At 32.7% G+C, this 21,138-nt stretch overlaps 1 protein-coding gene and 1 long non-coding RNA gene across 2 annotated transcripts in view; both read right to left on the bottom strand.

Annotated features, from left to right (window-relative positions):
* Positions 1-21,138, bottom strand: part of oaf (BRICHOS-like domain-containing protein out at first) — a 788,141-nt gene that overhangs the window by 417,105 nt on the left and 349,898 nt on the right. The window lies entirely within an intron of this gene.
* Positions 2,218-3,810, bottom strand: LOC140433224 (uncharacterized). Its single transcript, XR_011949889.1, has 3 exons — positions 3,227-3,810; positions 2,985-3,168; positions 2,218-2,677 (listed from the first exon to the last, which is right to left on the bottom strand). It is a non-coding gene; the product is annotated as an uncharacterized lncRNA (long non-coding RNA).

Raw genomic sequence — 21,138 nt, 5'->3', positions numbered from 1 at the left:
AATAGCCCATTTGATAAAGCCCATTTGATTTTATTATGAAACGATTAGTCTATTATCAGCCATAATGTTACATTAAAAACGTATACCATTAAGAAGGTATATACAGTCGATCCGCCGGATCTTTGCACATCGTCATCATTCTTATTATAGGAAATAAATCAAAACATGTGAGTCAAACGTATGTCGGCTATAAGAATTATTATAAAAATTAGAAAATGGCTAATATTACAATTGACGTTTTTATACTTCTCTTTTATTTCATTTATTGCATTTAGAAAACTGGATACGTATACATTTATGAACGTGATTTTTCAATTTTTGGAAACCTATAGGTTGTCCAATAACATCTACAGTAAATAAATATTTAAACCATAGTAATAAGAAATTAAAGTATTTTTATTGAATATAAGCAAATATATGGTACTGACATATCGGCAGATGATGTTCCTGTTGTTGGTAAATATCGGTTTAGATTTAAGAAGGTTACAAAAAAGAATAGTAACAAAAATGTGATATGAGAAGACTAAAATGTGAGTAAACAAAAGAGACGTTTTTAAAGATTAGATAAGAACATCTAATAGAAAAAAGAGAAAAAGAACAGTCAGATGAATGACAAGATACTGCAACTCATGGAAAAAAGAAAAAAATCAAAGAATAACACAAGAATGTACAACAATATTCACAGACAAATAAGAACACAAATACGAAAGGCCCAAGAAAATTGGTTAAAATCACAGTGTGAAGAAATATATTTATTAAAAGAAAAACACGATACGTTTAAAATGCATAAACAAGCAGCTGGTCTTTAGAAATTAAATACAGCTAACAAACTGCGAGATCAACAGAGAAACATCATCACAGATAAAAATCAAGAAATTTGCATATGGACCAAGTTTATCAAAGAACTCTGATGATAGTAGATCCCGACAACCTCCATCCCACATATGTAATGACCACTTACAAATCACATCAAATGAAGTGGAAAAGGCAATATTACAACCAAAAGATGGCAAAGCTCCTGGACCTGACAATGCACATGCTGATCATAAAACTATTTAACACCAACGGTACTCAACTCCTAATAAAAATATTTAATGAACCAAGAACATGGCTGAAGTCACGCCGACGTTTATTGCTGTACCAAAGAAAACAAAATCCGTATCCTGCAGTGATTTGCCGACCATCAGCTTAATGAACCATCTTTTAAAGTTATTTCTAAAAATAATACATCAAAGAATATATAGACTGTGCGAAGAAAAATTCAGCCGTAGTACAAAGTTTAGTTTTCGGAATGCAGTGGGTACGAGAGAGGCTCTCTTTAGCATAAAAAGGCTATTTCAACGATGTAGAGATGTGAACTGCAATACATATGCATGCTTCATTGATTACCATAAAGCATTCAGGTTAATGAACAGAAAGAGTAAAAATTGGGACCATTCCTTAGAAATTAAATGTAGGATAGAGAAAGCCAAATCTACATTTCAAAAATGGCTAAGCTATTCAAATGTCATGATTTATTCACACCCATAAAAATCAGGTTACTACCATGTTATATCTTTCGTATACTATTGTACGGAGTTGAATCGTGGACTTTCACAGACACTACCTGCAGGAACATTGAGGCTTTCGAAATGTGGCTTTATCGTCGAATCCTGAAGATATCTTATACCGGTCACGTTACTAATCAGGACGTTTTATTAAGAATGGAAAAAGAAAAACAGCTGATAACCACAATAAAAACAGCCAAAATAGAATACCTTGGTCACATCATTAGCAACAACGAAATATATGAATTGCTGCAACTAATTTTACAGGAAAAAGTAGATGGAAAACGAGGCTCAGGAAGGCGAAGGATTTCCTGGCTGAAGAATCTATGTATGTGGTTCAACACAACAAATATTTTCAGACCAGCAGTGTGCAAAGTACAAATTGTCATGATAGTCGCCAATATCCGAAACGGGTAGACACTACAAGAAGATCTAAAAAACTGAATATAAATCTACTCCAGTGCTCCATCATCTTGATAATTTTGTTTATTCAGTGTTAAATATGGTTTTCAGACTTAAGTAATCACTTTGTTTTAAAAAATGGTCATACAAAAATTAACACAACGAACTTCAAATAAAGAAATCTATGCATAATAAATTAAAAAATAGAAAACTTGCTAGAGCTGGGTAAAAAAGAATTTATTATAACAATAATATAATTTAAATATTTATTGAATCCTCATACACTATACAGCCATGTAGCCAATCATAAATTTAAGAATTCTTCACTGTCAGAATCTGAGCCACTCATATTACCAGTGTCTATTATGATTGGTTTAATGTTAGTGTCAACCATATTTTTTTCTCGGATATACCACTTTGTAATAATTTCATGAGTATGTTTCACACATTTTTCCCAAATTTCTGTGTTACATTGGTTTAGTGCCTCTTTCCACATATTTATAACAGCATTATCAGAATGTCCATCTCTACCAAGATTCTTATTGTAATATGACTTGCAGTTTGCCCAAATTAATTCAATAGCGTTGAATTCACAGTGATAAGGAGGTAGTCTCAACACTTCATGGCCGTGTTCTTTTAGTAGTTCATGCTAACAGATGTTTTGAAAATAAATGCAACTTCTTTATCCCTTAATTCATTACTTATACTTTGCAGAGTAACATGTTTCTCTAAAAAAAAAAGAACAGATAAGTACAGAATAAACCACACTGTTATAACTAGTTCAATGAAAAAGAAGTAATACTTTGATTTTATAAAACTATAAATTATTTCAAATTAAAAAACTCACAAGAAAATTGACTTAATATCCATTAATGTATTCAGCAGAAATTTTCTTAAACTACTCTCAACAATCTTTTTTACAACATACATTTATATAAAGTATTGATTAAAAAGTACCTTCTGGTTATCATGGTACATGATACCATTATCTTATGGTATATCAAATTCAGATTGAAGAAATTTTTAACTACTTACTTTGTTGGTACATGTCGTATACTGTATTACGCACTGCCATTTTTGATCCCTCAGACAGATCAGTTGTTTTGTTTTTCGGACGAGGTCTACTTTTGCCTGGCTTTAAAAGAATGTGATTATTTTCTTTCCTTTTAATAATTGTACATACTGTTCGTCGTTATATTTTTAATGCAGCAGCTACTCTCTTAAATAAAGAATTGTTTAATGATTTTCATAAACGAACATACATTTCAATATGTTACCTGTTGAACAGACGAAAATGGCTCCAAAGGCCTTCCATTTACTTTTTCTAATTCGAAATACTCCAACACATTCAACACAAGTTGCTAAGCTTGAGAAGTTAAAGGCTTGCCAGGCATACTCTAAAAATAAAAACCTTTAAAAATATTTCATATTGTCCGTTGACGTAGTTTTAGCTATATTTAAATAATTAATGTCAATTTAGAGGTTAAAAAAATTTATTATTCGTTATTAGCTAATACATGAATTCTTACCTTAATAAATTGAACACGAAGGTAAGGGTTAGTCGTTATAACAACTGTTTGTTAAAAATATGTATATTTAAAGTATGAAAAAGGATTGATTATTTAAATCAAACGAAAATAATTTATAAAAATATTACACTCTGTCAAAACAAAATTTCCAATTGTCATGTCAATTGTCAGTAGACGAATCAATCAGCGATCATTGTTCTATGGCTGTCTTTGTTCAATGCATGGTGTTGTGTATGGACAGGCGGTTTAAGTTAATAGTTTTAGTTTCTGTGAGTAGGAAAGAGACGTAACATAAAAAATAATTCGTGAATAATGTCATACTTGTGCAAAGATCCGGCGGACCGACTGTACATAAATGTATAATGTAAGTACATACATATAATTTTAAGTTGCGTCACTAGAAGAGTTTCAGTTTTCTGTGGAATGTGTGAAAGTTGCTATGGTTAATTCTCGAAGTAATTCATTTTGGTCACTTTTTTTAGTTGATTAAATCGAGAACACTACACATCGGTCAATCGACCATATTGTCTGAGAATTAACTTTTGATTCATTTAAAAATAATTTCATTTTTGTGGACCATAGCATGGATTAAGTTATTCGATTTCTCACTGGCTATGGATTGAGCTATAAATTATATAGATAGAGGATATTATTATGGAACCTTTGGAGGAATATAAGCCGCTTGTCTCTTCTATAAGAATTTTCAGGAGTATGTATAGAGAACTGGATATGCCCGTAAACTTTTTGAAATATCTGTTACGCGGATCTTCAGGTTAGTGAAAATATTCATATTGACTCCAGAAATTGAGTTTTACGTAGAAACTCAAAATCGCATTGTTTTTTTTGTTTTTTTTTAGAAAAAATTTAATAAATTTCCTACTTATCTGTTCTTATAAGATAATGACTATTTATTTTTTCCGAGATCATATAAAATGTGTTTCTAAAGTTTCAAAATCATATAAAATTGTTTCACAGTTTTTGGCTATTGTAAAAGTAAAATTTTTATTTAAAAAAATTCCTTTATAAAAGGTATATTAATATAGAAATCGTATATGACTACATTACAGAACGTTTTGGAATAACTATTCCATCGTCAGTTCTATCCTAAAATAACCTCTATCCCGCTATTCTCTCCTTCTTTTGTATTTGGGTCCCCCAATGTTGGGAATCAACCTCCCCAACGCAGACGCATTATTCGCAGAATTCCGGGTCACCTACCGCACGTGCTCTTCCTTTCCATTCTGGTTCAACTTCACTCCCAGGTACTTTACGTGCTTCTTGGGCGTTAGTCACAGACTAACCGCCCTTGCACATTGTAGTTCAGAATAATGGCTTCGGTTTTCTCTGTCGACAGTTTCTGTCAGTGCTGTGTCATCCATTTCTTCACGACGCCGCCTACGTTTCGTACCCGGTATTTGAGATTTGGTTCATCTTGCGCTACTACTAGCACAGAGAGGTCATCCACAAATACGAAGGGGGTTGTACCCTCTTCGTATTCACAGTTTTATAAACTCGTCATATGCCAGGTTCCATAGCGTCGGGCCCAAGACAGTGCCTGGGGGTACCCGGCCGTCACGTCGATGATCGTGCGTTTCTCCACCATAATCCTTCTCTGGGACAGATGCTTCGCCACCAAATTCATCAGGTAACCAGGACATTCTCTGTTCTCCATTGTCTTCATTACCTCGTTCCACTGCTGCGTACTGAATGCATTCCTAATATCGAGCAGGGCACACATCGGTGTTTATCCTCCCTCTTACTAATAAACTCAGACTAACAAACATTATTTTATCTACACTAATATATGTGTCAATAATGTGGGCTCACACTTAACAATAAAAGAAACAGAAAAAAATTAAAACGACACAAGACTGAATACCAAATAGCAGTAGACGAAGTACACCATTTCGTAGCTGACATATTCCTGTATAATAGATATACCAAAGAGAAAAAACTAATCAAAACGGTGGACGACAGAGCATACTACATATTTAACGAGCTGACCCACCCCTTAAACAAAATATTCAGACACCTCTTAGGCTAAGAATAAGACTTACTATATTGTGATTAGAAATGAACGCAATCCAGCGTCTAATGGAAGAATTAGGGGTGGGGGTGGGGTTTTTTAGCATTAAGTTATTATGTAAAAAATTTTTATAATAACCATAAGTTAGTTTTGATTAAAAAAAGTTCTGAATTACCAAAAAATTCAGTATTAAAATAAATTAACTTTAATTTCCTTAACTATAATAGTTTATTACAGTTCTCCTTTTATCGAATATGGTCAAAAAATAATAATACATATATAAAAATAATAGTTTTATTGTTCACTTACGGTACATCTGCTTATTTTGATATCACAAGCTCCAGGAAACGAAACATACCTACGAGAAAAACAACAATTAATTAGCTTACTTATATCATTTCCCATTTTTTTTTGTAGCTGGCTGTATACCATGTATCACAAAAATTTTTTGTTAAAATCCTTTATAAAATGTATATAAATTAAAAAACCCAAACGGGCTATGTCATGAAGACAAAACATTTTCGGAATCCATATTCCATCATCAGTGTCTAGGTGTACATGTTTTGAGCCACTAAATATCTGGGTAAAAACCCGTTAAAAGTTATATGTTACAATTTAGTTTACATTATTTAGTCTTATATTTTACGATGTTAAACCCAGATATTTAGTGGCTCAAAACATGTACACATAGACACTGATGATGGAATATGGATTCCGAAAACGTTTTGTCTTCATGAAATAGCCCGTTTGGGTTTTTTAATTTATATACCTTTTATAAAGGATTTAAAAAAAATTTTTTATATCATTTCAGTTTGGTGCATAAATCTATGTTTGAAAGTTATTCTAAGTAAATATCTTTTTGTTTTTAGCCTATGTTACTTCTTAAGATCAATACAAACATGATTCAAACACGTCACTTATACAATAATCAAAAGAAAATATATATATAAAAGTAAAAAGTAATGGCATGTCTCGCAAAACAGAAAACCAAAAATGGTATATCGATGGAAGGCAACCGTATATACGTATTTCTGACTATTGGTCGTCTTCAGTACGGTGCAGCCAAGTTAAAAAAAGTTTTAATAAGAGTCAAAAGTTACTTTTTATTATTCACTCGCATTATCCTTTTCCATTATATATATATATATATATATATATATATATATATATATATATATATATATATATATATAACGTTGCTAGAAAAACGAAGAAGTAGGCATTATGTATGCAGAATGAGTAAGATGTTGCTGATCCATCAATTAGTCGAATGGCTAGAAGATTTATGGAAACGTGATCAAAGCAAAAATAATGCTTCAAGTTCAAATCAATTAATGACATCTTGCTGTACCAACAGGAATTAAAAATATGCAAGTAAACAGTTAAGAAATCAACTTGCGACTTGCAAAGAAGATCATCTCTCAAAGAGAGTCGTTTTATACGTGAAATTTGCTTTGATGGACGCACAGACCTAGTCCCAATTCATGCGAGGTACGTAAATTCAGAATTATATCTGACAAACTTAATACAAAGTATGTTATATACTATGTACTATGTAGTATTTATAAAAAATATATTCATTTTTATGGAAATAATTTCAGATTTCACAAAAACAAACCTGTTTTAGATTACCTACAGCACAAGCGAAAAATGGCTTGTGCGTTGACGAAATTTTATATTATGTATATTGTATTCGCTTCCAAGGTAAGCTTCGTCAAAACATAAGCATGTCTTAGCACGTGACGATAATTTGGAGATTCGTTGTACAGAGTTGCAATAAGCCAAAGCGTTCACATTTTAATTAAAGCCTAACTTCAGTTTAAACCTTATATTTCGTAGTAAACAAAAGAGGCTTGTTTAGTTTATCTGTAGGATACCATTTTGATTTTATGTTTCACCCTTACTACATTTTATTTTTATTAGACTGTTTTGATCCTCATTTTATATATATTCTTAATCTCACCAAATAGTGATCTAATTCATAGGTGGCTCCACTATACACTATACACTAATTACATAATCTATTATGAATTTTTGATTGAAAGCTGGTTTTGTATATGTATATTTGTGTATCTCGTTATGTCTTAAAAAACCATTACATATTCTTAACGAATACTGGTCATGTAGGTCAAGCACTCCTGTGCCATTCTCATTCAAGTCCATTCTCATTCAAGATATTTTCTCCATATGGGCCTACTATTTTGTAACTATCCTTTTTTTCCAGTTCTTACTATTAAGGTTTCCCATTAATATAATTTCTTTGAGACTATTTAGGTTTTCTAGTATTTCTTATAGATTTACTTCGAACAGATCTCTTTCTTCTTCTTTGATGTCATCAATGGAGGCATATGCAAGAAAAGTCAACTTCTAATTAAATAAGGTTATGAACCTTTACTTAAATAGTTTTTGATCAAATTATAATTGACTTGAGCGGCGACGCAGCAAATAGTGATTTCAATGAAGACAAATATAGCTCTGATGTGGTCATGTAGCGATCAACAATAACAACTTTTCGATTTGCATTAAGGTTTTAACTTTGTGGCCCTTTTACACACTACAAATTTACATTTAAAATCAATTACAACTTTTGTGTCTAAACTAATAATATTTAATATACATTGTTATTGAAATGTTCACATCACAACTAAATTTTTGACATGGCAACACCGCTTTCGGAACAAGTTTATTATATCTCGATCATGAAACTTTCTTTTATATTTACGCGCAAATGTAGCCACGTCTCGGTTGTCGCACTGTAAATAATATGAATATTCAAAGTTCATTGACAGATTTAAATACAATTGACTAATTTCAGTATTATCTGAAAAAATAGTTCAACATCATATATCTGCTCCAACGATTATGCAAGAATTGAAGCATATTGTTATGTTAGAATGAGATAACATTTCCCAAGCAGCCATCCAGAATTTAATAATATGCTTAATTAGATGATACAATCAGTTATCAGAAATCCAGAAGATTTTTTAACCGGTTCCTACTGAGAGTATTGTTTTATCATAACTCACGTTATTATAATATTAAATTCACTAAACAATACAATAATATAAATATAATGCCAATATTTATATTTAAAAGATAATTTTGAATGAATAAGAGTTTTTAATTTTGCCTTCACATTAATGGCAAACATATAAAATCTACCCTATCTAAAATTCCCACTGTAACACCTAAAAAATCGAAATATATCGTGCAATAGCAGTTGAATATCACAATATAATTTTGGTTAATTAAGAACTAATGGTCCGTAATGAATATTGCGTGTTATTTGGGTGAACACGGGTCGTTATTTTAAATCTGGTTAATTTTAAGGCTCATAGAGTTTCCCCTATTTGTGGTTGAAAAATCATGACGTATAACACCGAATAAAAAACATTTCGTCATAAAACTCCAACTGTTCATAACTTTTATTTGTACGACCATAACATCATCTTCTTTTTTTTTATTTTATATTTTCTTAAAAATCTGACAGAAATACATCAATACAACGCTTTTATAAATGCTGTTATAAATATATGTAGCTGTAGATTTTTCTGTTTAGAGGTAGTAGAACAGAACTACAACAAAATATATATATTGGAGATGATTCACATAAAAAAAAGATCAGAATTGTATCAATAATAAGACCGATATAAAAGATCTGTTTAATACATATTACAACTTAATAAATTTAGTTGTTCATAAATGCGCTGATATATCAAATGCCAGATATTTTATATACTAGCCTGAACCAGTTGTATTTTTAAATGTCAGGCATGTGCATGTGTTTAATTTCTTATTCTCTTGTAATCTTCGTTCGCTTGTTGTATCTTGTTTGACATGTACTTCAGGTAAGCTTTATATATATATATATATATATATATATATATATATATATATATATATATATATATTTAGAGATTCTACAGTATTCACTGCCTTCCCTCGCTCAACCGTTTCCATCTCTCTCTGTTGTTCCATTCTCCATCGTTCAGTCCTCTCTTACTCATGGCGTCGTCTACTTCGTTCCTCCAGGATTTTCGGGGTCGTCCTCTTTTCCTCCTTCCTATGGGGCTCCATTCGGTTATTTTCTTTATCCATCTGCTGTCGCTAGTTCTTCTTACATGTCCATACCACTTTAGTCTTTTTTGTTCTATATATGTTAGTATGTCTGTTTCTATTGATGTTCTTTGCTTTATTTCGTCATTACTTCTCCTATCCATTCTTGTTACTCTGCAGCATCTTCGCAGGCATTCCATCTCTGTTGCTACTATCTTACTGCTGGTTTTCTTGTTTATGATCCAATTTTCAGCCCCATATGTCATAATACTTCGCACTAATGTTTTATAAATCTGCGTTTTTGTCTTCATATTTAGGTGTCTATCCCACCATACTGAGTTAAGTTGTCGGATTGCTGTTCTTGTTTGTCCTAATCTTTGTGTAATTTCTTCCTCTGTTGTTGCCTTTTTCGTGATTATAAACCCCAGGTATTTGAATTTATCCTTTCCTTTGATTGTTACGTTGTCATCGTTTGTCATCTACGTTGTAAGCTTTATTTTTCGTGCATTTTTCTTTCACCTCTGTACAGAACTACGGAGTTCTTCGCTTTGGGAGGGACTTGCTAACATTTATCTTCCTTTCAACCAGAGCTTCCCTAGCTAAGTCTAAGATGTTTGTTTTAATTTTTGCCCGACATTCTCCGAATCTTTTTTAGTGTAAATATTTTGTTGTTTCGTCCTGCAGATTTTTAACTCTTATCTTTGTGGTGTATTCTGTAATTTTATTTTTATGATAGATATGTGTTTTCATTCGGATTTTGCACAATTAGTTTTTAATCGCTTCCTATCTCTGCCGTTGTTAGTGTCGATAATTATAATATAGTCGATAATAGATCTTTGTCCTCCGGTATTTTTAAAAGTACAATTGTGTTGATTTTTATGAGGGAAAAAATAGTATTAATACGCAATTCGTTTGCACTGCAAAGTCCGTCAGAGGAACACAGTTTTCATTTCTGACATCCTCCCTATAATTGTTTTATTCCCTATACTACATCATCGCCAACACGAGCATTGAAGTCACCCATAATGAACATAATATTCAATATGGTTGAAAAAAATACTCTGGCGTAAAAGGAATGCGAACTAATTATGATAGAGAGGTACGAAAGAAGAAAGAAGAGGTCTATATACAAAGATATATGTTTGGGACTGATTAGATGGATAGATATAATTATCCTAATACATCTTCTTGCCCCTATCTCACCCTTACTGTTTAATTTATATATTGAGGCAGCCCTCCAAAATTGGAAAAACCACTGCCAGGGAATGGGAATCCCCATAGGAAATGACGTACTGTTCTCCCTGAATTTTGCGGATGACCAAGTCGTCCTAGCTCAAGATTCTTATGATCTAGAATTTATAATAAAGCGTCTTTACAGAGAATATGTAAAATGGGGGAACAAGTCAGTATGAAGAAAACATAATATTTAGGTATCAATTCAGATGCAATGTTTAAAGTGTTGATAGACGAGGACGTGGAAATCAAACAAGTGAAAAAATTTAAATATTTAGGTGCACTAATTGATAAGAACGGCTTGGGAGAAACCGATGAACTCCTTGTGGTAGAATCGCAACATTTCCAAAAGGAACAAAAAATGAATAGGACAAACCATGGTTGAATCAGTTCTTTGTTATGGCTCTGAAGTATGGACAATTAATGCAGACCTGAAGAGAGGATTGTTTGCAGTTGAAATGGATTATTTAAGAAGAAGTACTAGAACATCAAGGCTGGAAAGGAAGACCAACGAATCTATAAGAAATAACATAAATGATACAGAAACGGTCATTGACAGAATAGAAAGAAGAGGTTTAAAATGGTTTGTACACCTAGTGAGAATGCCTGACGAACGTTGGCCCCAAAAACTTCACAGATGGAAGCCCTCTGGAAGAAGAAAAAGAGGTAGACCTCGACGTTTATGGAATAAAGGAATTAGAAGAGCCATGGAATCGAGAGGTTTCGAGGAGCATGCCTTGGACTGGGAGAATTGGTGGAGGAGAAGGGAAAATTCTTTCAGTTTTTTATGAAGATTAAAGGTGTCGTATCTTTCCTGAAGTTGTTCAATTTCTAGGCATTTGGTTAACAGCCAGTTTTCTTTAGGCTTCTCTGCACTTTTTTCTAATGATTTTATTGACTCATTTGTATTCTATTGGGTTTGTTTTATGTTTTGGTCTTACGACCATGAGGTCCATGATCTCTTGCGTTATCCATTCTTGTTTTCTGTTGTTTTTCGTGAACCCGATGTCGTCTTCTTGTATCTTTGTTATTTACGTTTTTAGAGCAGTCCATATTACTTCAACGTCTGTCTGTACCAAGTTCTCTAGCGTTTCTGTTCCTTTCTCAACCTTGATACTTATTTCACTTTTCTTTTTAGAGTTCTTCAGTTGTGAGATGTCTATTTTTCTTGACACTTACCCTTTTAAATTTAAGAAATCTTTTTAGTCTAAAATCCGTAATACATCTACGCAGCAGATTGCCGTAGTTTAGTTTCAGAAATTGATTATTAACATGTCTTAACACAAACCTATTCTCAAGATTAGACCTGTTGACCTTTAAACTTGCTAACCTTTTAGACCTGCTCTTAAAAATGGCTGAATGTATCAAAATTGTCCGACAATTTAAGAAGCAGTTAATGCTTACCATAATATAGTATTAAACAAAGTAAATACACGTTTAATATCAAATATTGTTTGTTACGTCCTTGTCTGAAAAGTTAACAAATTTCCTTGTTAACACTTGACTGGTAAACAGAACTTCATATATGCCCAGACTCCTGCTGTATCCGCATTGGGGTTTTGCAACCAATATTACATGAGAAAGGTCGAGTTATACAAGTACTTAGAGTTATAATGTGTTTCCTTATAAAATGCAGCAGGGGCGTAAGAGGAAAAATAAAATTTAATCAAAAGTTCTTCCAAGCCAAACAATACTTCATAAATATATAATTTTTGATTACGAGAAATTTGAAGTTGAAAAGAAAAAAGCAAGTTTCGTATTGATCGTAGTTTCGTTTGTTGTTTTATATTTAGATTATGTTTTCACAACGTACAAATGGACTAAATTGTTTTCGAAAACATCATATCATGTAAACCTACTGAAACTCATAAAGTAGTAAATATGTATTCGAAAAAACAACATTTGATTAAACTTAGGTTATTTATTTCCAAACACATTTACCATCAAATAAACTAAAATTATAAAGATATAAAAACAATGAATATAGCATATGATTTTGATAAAAAATATTCATTCGTTATACTCTAAAAAAAATATGTTTTATTATTCGCTCTTCTTTTGCTCTTATTAACCCTCTACCGCATACGAAACCTTTTATAGTTTTGTAGTACGCCTAATATCCACCACTCATCGAAAAATTCTGACTACATCATAGCTAGTACTCATTATACTACGCATCTGTATGTTTGGTTGCCTACCAGTCAAGAAAAAAATCGTTATAACCTCATTCGTTTGTACATTGTGGTCTGATAACACCAATCCCTAAAAAAGGCGACAAGACAAAATGCACTAACTACAGGGGAATCACGTTATTAAATACAATGTACAAAATATTAACTAATTTGATCAGACAAAGAATAGAAAAAAAAACTAGAACAAAAATAGGTGAATACCAACATGGATTCAGAGAAGGTAAGTCAACAATAGATGCAATACACATTGTAACGCAAATCGTCGAAAAAAGCAGAACATAATATTATTACTAGATAAAGAAGCAAAGAAGAGAGGGCTAGTAATAAACCAAAGCAAAACGAAATACCTCAAGTGTTCAAGAGAGAATACGAACATAGAGAAAGAAATTAAGCTTGGTGTATATACATTTGAAAGAGTACACCGTTTCAAATACCTGGGAGTGATGGTGAATGACAGAAATGATAGAACGCATGAAATAAATAAACGCATCCTACTGGGTAATAAAACCTACTGGAACTACCAAAAATTCCTGAAAGAAAAGCACATTAGTAAGAAAACCAAATTAAAAATTTACAAGACTGCAATCAGGCCAGTGATCACATATGGTGCAGAGACGATGTGCCTAACACAAAAAGATGAAATGAGGTTGGAAATCTTAGAGAGAAAGATAATTCGACGAACAATGGGACCGGTGAGGATAAGTGTAGGCGAATTTAGAAGATTAACCAATGAAGAAATTAAAGAAATCATCGAGGGTGAAGACATAATCAAGTTCGTGAAGACCAACAACAAAGAGACCAAAGAGAAGACCCGAAACAAGATGGAGAGATCAAGTCTTAGGAGACATAAAGAAGCTGAGAATCTACAATTGGAAGGAGCGCTGTAAGGACCGGAAAGAATGGAGGAAAATTGTAGACAGGGCCAAGTCACACACGCTGCTATAATAATAAAAAAAAACAACAGCGGACTGATTCTCCGCAATAAATGAATCAGAGAGCCCAAAAGGGCGGCAAACACTCCGCCAGGAGTGAATAAGCCATGATGATGATGATGATGGCGCAGAGATTATCTGCAAAAGATAAGACAACATAAAGCTGCAAATAGAAAAATTTATTTCTTAGACGAAACATGGATAAAGCTGGCCATACAAAATCAAAAGTTTGGGTGGATGCTTCTGTGACTTATGCAAGATGTGCATTTTTGGATGGGCTGTCGATGTGCTTAAAAAATCCCTCAGGTAATTTAAATTAAAATAAACTTTGAATTTTTTTATTATCATCTTTAATTGTTAAATTCACTAAAATATTGATAATCTGTCACATCGGAAGTGAGAATGGTTTTGTTCCAGATGCACTGTGTGTTTTTGAATCTAGCAAAAGTTGAGACTACCATGGGAGATGGATGGGAAGTCGTTTGAAAGTTGGCTCCAAAAGATTTTACCAACACTGGAAAAAAATGCCATAATTGTGATGGACACTTACCATTCCAGAAAATTGGAAAAAATTACCCTTATTACTAAAAAAAAATGCAGATATTCAAAATTGGCTTCGCTCAAAAAACATTCCCTTTGAAGAAACGCTGTTAAAAGTACAACTTTTAGAAATTGTTAACAACATAAAGGCGAATATAATAAGTACATAGTAGATGAACTGGTAAGAAGCACAAATAGAAGTGTTAAGGTTGCGACCGTGCCACTGCGAGCTCAATCCAATAGAGCTTGTATGGGCACAAGTCAAGAATTATGTTGCTGTAAATAACACAACATTTAAATTTGTTGACATGAAAAATTTAGTCCATGAAGCTATATCTGCTGTAACCATGGAAAAATGAAAAAACTGCGTCAAAAATTTAAAAGAAGAAGTAGAGCCAAAAATGTGTGGGTTGAACCAGAAATGTGAACAGCAGTACATCAGATTCTGAAAGTTAATAACGCAAATACGGTAATTTCATAAAGTTTCTTTCGTCTGCATACATACTTTATTTTGTGGTTAATAGCTCTCGATCTTGTAAACTATTTTTATATTTAAAAAATTGGTGTACTATAATCTGTATCTGCCAAAGTTTGTCTGTTTTATATTGTATCTTTAATTTACTAGTCCGGCCCTGAACAAACGTGTGTTTCCAGCGCAGGGTGCATTTGTTTACATCCTGTTGAATTTACTTATGACTTATATTTTAGTTCATAATTATAATTTTAATATATACTTTATTTTTATAAAAAAAAACATTACGGGATTAACATTTATCATCAAGAACTTATATGTACTAAATATCGATCTCCGTTTCCTTTTTTTTTATTATGACTCAAGTTCATGAAATAAGGGGAACATATTTTCAATGTTAACCTATTAAATTAGTAATCATAACCGTTTATTATTCGAAGTCGAAGGCGGGGCAGTTTTGTGCGTGTTCCCCTAACTCGAATCTTATTCGATTTGTAAGGGTTTGTTTTGGAAAAGCGAAAGAACAAACAATACGGACAAGAAGTTCAAGGATAGAGAGAGAGCTTAATAACTGCCAACTTGGCGTTTTCTTATTATCGACTTCGTTATTAACGATTATTATTTGCAAATCCTATTCGCGGATATACATCTGTACTATCAAAGCTTTGAATGGCTTTTGAATATTGTAGGTCGTCGTCAGAGGCGGGTATTCAATTAATTTCTCATTTGTAAAGCATTTTTTGTTCGTATTTTATTAGGACGAGAAAATTATACAAATATTTAGAAAATTAACTGTAAAATTACAATTATTCATCACTCACTCAACTGGATCCATATCTTTACCTAATTGATATTTAATTGCTTATTATTTCACTATAATCAGTGTATCTAGTCGGTAGAAGTTCTTGAATATCTTCAAAAAATAACATAGCGAGATCTGAGATATCCCTCAACATGTACTACATCCTACATCTGTCCCTTCGAAAAAAGAAGAATGACGTCTCTTTATTGCAGTCACTGCAAACGAGCATTTTGCGCAGGACACCGTGCTCGTTGTTGCGTTACCTGTGACGTACATAAATGAATTTTGAATTTTTTTTTCATATTTTAGGCATAAGAATGTTCCTTTGTTCATTTAAAAAATTTAATAAAATGTCATTTTAATTTTTTGTTTTACTTTTTTGGAATTGAAAAAAATTCGTAAATATTACGAATGGTTAGTGTCTACGGAAGTGTAAATTAAGGTTAGTGTTCTAGTGTTAAGTATATATAGAAGTAAGTATACTCCTAAGAGGAGTTCGACAAGGGTGCATACTTTCACCACTCTTATTCAACGTCTACAGTGAATTGATATTTCAAGAAGCTTTACTAAATCTACTTAAAATTTTAACGTTCTACATAATTATCAGCAAGCATGTAATATAATACCATATATTTATTGGCTTTGTATACCGAGTAGCAGCACTGAAGGTGGAATATTTATTCCAAAAGCGTTCTGTGATTTAGCTTGTAAGAGTTCTTATATATAACGAGTTTATTACAGCTGCCGCCGTTTCTCGCAACCTAGCTTCCAACGCTTGCGATAGTTCCAGTCATCTACTTGTAGACCCCTATCTTCCATTGCACCTTTTACTTCTTGTCTCCACGATCTTCTTGGTCTTCCCTTTTTCCTGCGGTTGGTGGGGATCCACTGTAACATTCTCTTGTAAGAGTTCTTTTAAATAAATAAACGTTTTATAAAGAATTTTTTAATAAACATTTTTAGAAAATAAAATAATTTCCCGAAAACAGAGAAATTTAAACATTTTCAGATCAAGGTCAACTTAAATTGCATCAGCTCAATTGACAAGATAACAAGAATCATCAGTCATCAGTAAAGGAGAATTCAATAGAATTATTGAAAAATAGAAATAAAACATAATAAAATTTACTCATAAGAAAATTTGAAAATTTGAAAACTAAAGAAAGTAGAATCAACATAACTATCTGAAGATAATAAACACATTTGTAACTTTACAGGTTATTTAAATGATTGTTTTTGTAATATTTCCTAATCCTAGTTTATCCAACATAATAAACTATATCGCATGTAAAAGATAAAATATCCCACTAGAGTTCCCGGAATATTCGAGATGAAATGGGGCCTACCTGTAAGGACGGAGTGTTTCAATCTCCATTAAAATTACCGACACGATTCGCCGTATAAATTTTCCAACACGAAACGCACAAGAAAGTTTTATCGAGCGTTAACTTTTTGGGGTCGGTCCTTGCCCAACACAAATTCAATTACCTAAATCATTTTCCATTAGCCGGTAACAAGGTAAAAAGGAAATAAATCTTACCGCGTCAATTAAATTTTAAAAATATAAAATGTGAGGAGAGAAATACGTGCAACTAGAAGTCGGAAATGGGGAAAATATTAATGTATGGGTCAGAAGTTTTGTTGAAAAAGTGAATTTTGTTTAATCGGATAAAAATATTTACATGACTTCAATTTTTTTTTAATAAAGCTTTTATAATGACTTTTTATTAATGTTTCTCTATAGTAAAAGGCAAAGCGAATTGTTACAACACGATCTATTTCGTGTCGTCACGATCCGCCACGACACGAAAGGGTCACTACTATTTATATTGGTGTTATATTAACTTTTTAATGTTAGTTGTTAATAAATTTCTCCCAAACTATACTCAAATTTTATTTTTAAACATATTAATTAGTTTATATAATAATTAAATTAACGGGAAGAAAAGGAAACAGACAATACAAACGAAGAGGAAAATGACTCAAAGTATATTCAGAATATTAAGATATACGAAAAAGAGAAAGAGAATTAGGAAAATGAAAAAAAATATTGGAAGATGTAACGTGAGGACACTGCTTCTTCTTCACGTGCCATCTCCGCGACGGAGGTTGGCAATCATCATGGCTATTCTGATCTTAGATGCTGCTGCTCTGAATAGTTCAATTGATGTGCATCCGTACCATTCCCTCAAGTTACGCAACCATGAGATTCTTCTTCTTCCTACACTTGTCTTGCCCTGGATTTTCCCTTGTATAATCAATTGAAGTAGGTTGTATCTCTCATTACGCATAACATGCCCCAGGTATTGCAGCTTTCGTGTCTTGATGGTTTCCAATACTTCCATTCTTTTGTTGATTCTTCTCATGACTTCGTTGTTTGTTATATGCTCGGTCCATGATATCTTCAGGATTCTTCTATACACCCACATTTCAAATGCTTCCAACTTTTTAGCAGTCGACGCGTTAAGTGTCCATGCTTCTATCCCATAAAGCAGAGTCGAGAAAATATAGCACCTTGCCAGCCTAACTCTCAAGTCCAATTTTAGTTCTCTTGCACAAAGTACCTTTCTCATTTTATTGAAGTTTGTACGTGCTTTCTCTATTTGAACTTTGATTTCTTTGGAGTAATCGTTTGTGTGATTAATTATTGTGCCAAGATAGTGGTAGTTTTCAACTTGTTCTAAAGCACTACCGTTAATTGTCAGGCTTTCACCATTATTTTGGGTTTTTGATATCCTCATAAATTTGGTTTTCTTGGTGTTTATTGATAATCCATATTCCTCTCCATACTCAACTATCTTGTTCATTAGCTTTTGGAGGTCTCGGAGGTTGTCTGTTATTATGATAGTATCGTCCGCGTATCTAATGTTGTTAATTGGTGTTCCATTGACCTTGATTCCTGCTGTTTCTCCCTCAAGAGCTCTTTTCATAATTTCTTCAGAGTATGCATTGAATAGTAGTGGTGACAATACACACCCCTGTCGCACTCCTCTTTTAACTTCGAACTCTTCTGATGTGTGTTCATTAATGCGTACGTGTGCCTGCTGTTTATAATATAGATTTGTTATAATTCGAAGGTCATTGTGTTTTTGTTTTGCTTTGAGGATGTCCATTAGCTCTTTGTGGCGGACTTTGTCGAAAGCTTTGTTGTAGTCTATGAAACAGACGTACATATCTTGGTTCACATCCAAGCATCTCTGGATTAGTACGTTGAATGCAAATAGAGCTTCACGGGTACCTACGCCATTGCGGAATCCAAATTGAGTTTCTTCAATATCCATATCAAGTGTTTTGTAACTGCGTTTATGAATGATCTTTAAAAACAATTTAAGTGTGTGAGACATCAGGCTTATGGTACGGTGGTCAGTGCATTCTCTAGCATTTTTCTTTTTTGGGAGACAAATGAATGTTGAGGTCAACCATTCGTTGGGTATGTCACCCGATTGATAAATTTTATTAAAAAGCTTTAAGAGGACATCAATGTACTCATTTTCTATTATTTTAAGGATATCAATAGGCAGTTGATCTGGCCCCGGGCTTTTTCCGTTTCTGGTGTTCTTTAGTGCATACATTATTTCTTCCTTTGTAATTTCTGCACTTGTTTCTCTGTCCTCAAAAGACAAGTCTTGTGGGTTTCCTCTTTCGTCGTCGAAGAGCTCTTCCATATACTCTTCCCATCGTTTTAGTTTTTCGTCAGTCGTTATCATAGTATTTCCATTTTTATCTAAAAGAGTTGTATTGTGGTTTCTTTTTTGCAGTCCTGCCATTTCTTTAACCTTTTTATGTATGTTGAATAGGTCGTATTTGTTCTGAAGATCCTCTATCTCTTTACATTTTTCCTCATAGTAAGTTTGTTTTGTCTCTCTTATCTTTTTTCTGATTTCGTTGTTAATGATTTTGTAATTGTGACTGTCTTTGTTCTTGGCTTGTCTTCGTTGTTCCATCATGCCGAGTATCTCGTCGGTCATCCAATTGTCTTTCTTTCGTGTTGGTTCTTTTAATATCTCTTTGCATGGAGCGAGGAGGCAGTTTTTTAGTGTTTCCCATTGTTCGTTTATCTCGTAAAGGTTAGTATCTAATTTATCAATGTTTTCGTATATTTTCTGTTGAAGTTTGATTTTTATATCAACTTCTTTCAGTTTTCTAACATCTAATTTTGGAGTTCTTTGTGGTTTTCTTATACGTTTAAGCTTAAGCGTGACATTAGCGATGCAGGACACTGCTGGAAACAGGAAAAATGAAAGAACTAGCGACACGGTTAAAACAATACAAGATAGATATTGCAGGAATTCAGGACACCAGATGGGGCGAACATGGAAAAATCGAAAAGGAAAATGATACAGTATAGTATGCAGGCGAAGAAAAACAGGGATACGGAGGAACGGCTTTTATTAATAATATAATAAAATTGGTTTAAAATATAAATAACAACTAAATAATAAAATACAGAATCTAAATTTTAAAAATACAGAAACAGTATGAAGCTTCGAGCTAGTCTACTGTACCGCTTAGTTACCACCTTTTTTTGCTACATGGCAAGAAATTATGTTTATGGCAAAATTACATACCTTTTGTAAAGCTACAACTTAGACTAAAGCTACATTGTACAGTGTAACATTGTAGCACTCAAGGGACACTAAAAAGGGAATAAGACAAAAGCTCCCTGTAGATGTACATAAATAAGAAACGTATCGCCTGTTGCACTATACGGAATAGATATAGGGGAATTTTGTAGAAAAGATATCAAGAAGAAAATAACATACGTAATTACTGCAACCTCAAAACAACAGAATTTTTAGGTTTAAAAGAAAAGAAACATCAAAATGGCTCTTTCTTTTTCAAAGCTTTTATAAGCACCTAATCTCAGTATAAACACAATAGACCATAAACTTCTAGTGTCAGGAGATTCGTATCTTCCCAATAATGGGGAATTTGGAGTCATTGAAACCCCAAGTCGTCATCAACAACAAATTTACAGTATATGTAGATCAATGGATAGACATCATAATTCTATAAATGCCACTGCATAGCTCAAAACATTCCATAACCAGCGCAAAAACGAAAGATATGAAAGACCTCTTACGCTATATTCCATCGATTTATCACTCGTATTATAAAAATCTCCCTACCGGTATTCCAACACGATCAAACAGCGGTAATGCTAGTGAACGTTCATATAACGATGAAATTACGAATGATTAGCTCACAATAACAATGAAATATCTCCCAAAAAAATTGTCTTTTATCACAGAATCCAATTTAGTTTTTTTGTTTCATACTTATGATTAGAAACTTGGTCTTATAATGAACAATAAATAATGTAAATAACTCAATAACGACTTTTATTTTTTTCCTGTACATCAATTTGCAAATGTCATAATATCTACAATTTCAATTTAATGGAGTT

Source organism: Diabrotica undecimpunctata, chromosome 2 (genome assembly GCF_040954645.1).
Source record: "Diabrotica undecimpunctata isolate CICGRU chromosome 2, icDiaUnde3, whole genome shotgun sequence".
Taxonomy (NCBI): domain Eukaryota; kingdom Metazoa; phylum Arthropoda; class Insecta; order Coleoptera; family Chrysomelidae; genus Diabrotica; species Diabrotica undecimpunctata.
Note: the sequence above shows the minus strand (reverse complement) of the source record. Positions and strands in the feature narration are given on the sequence as shown.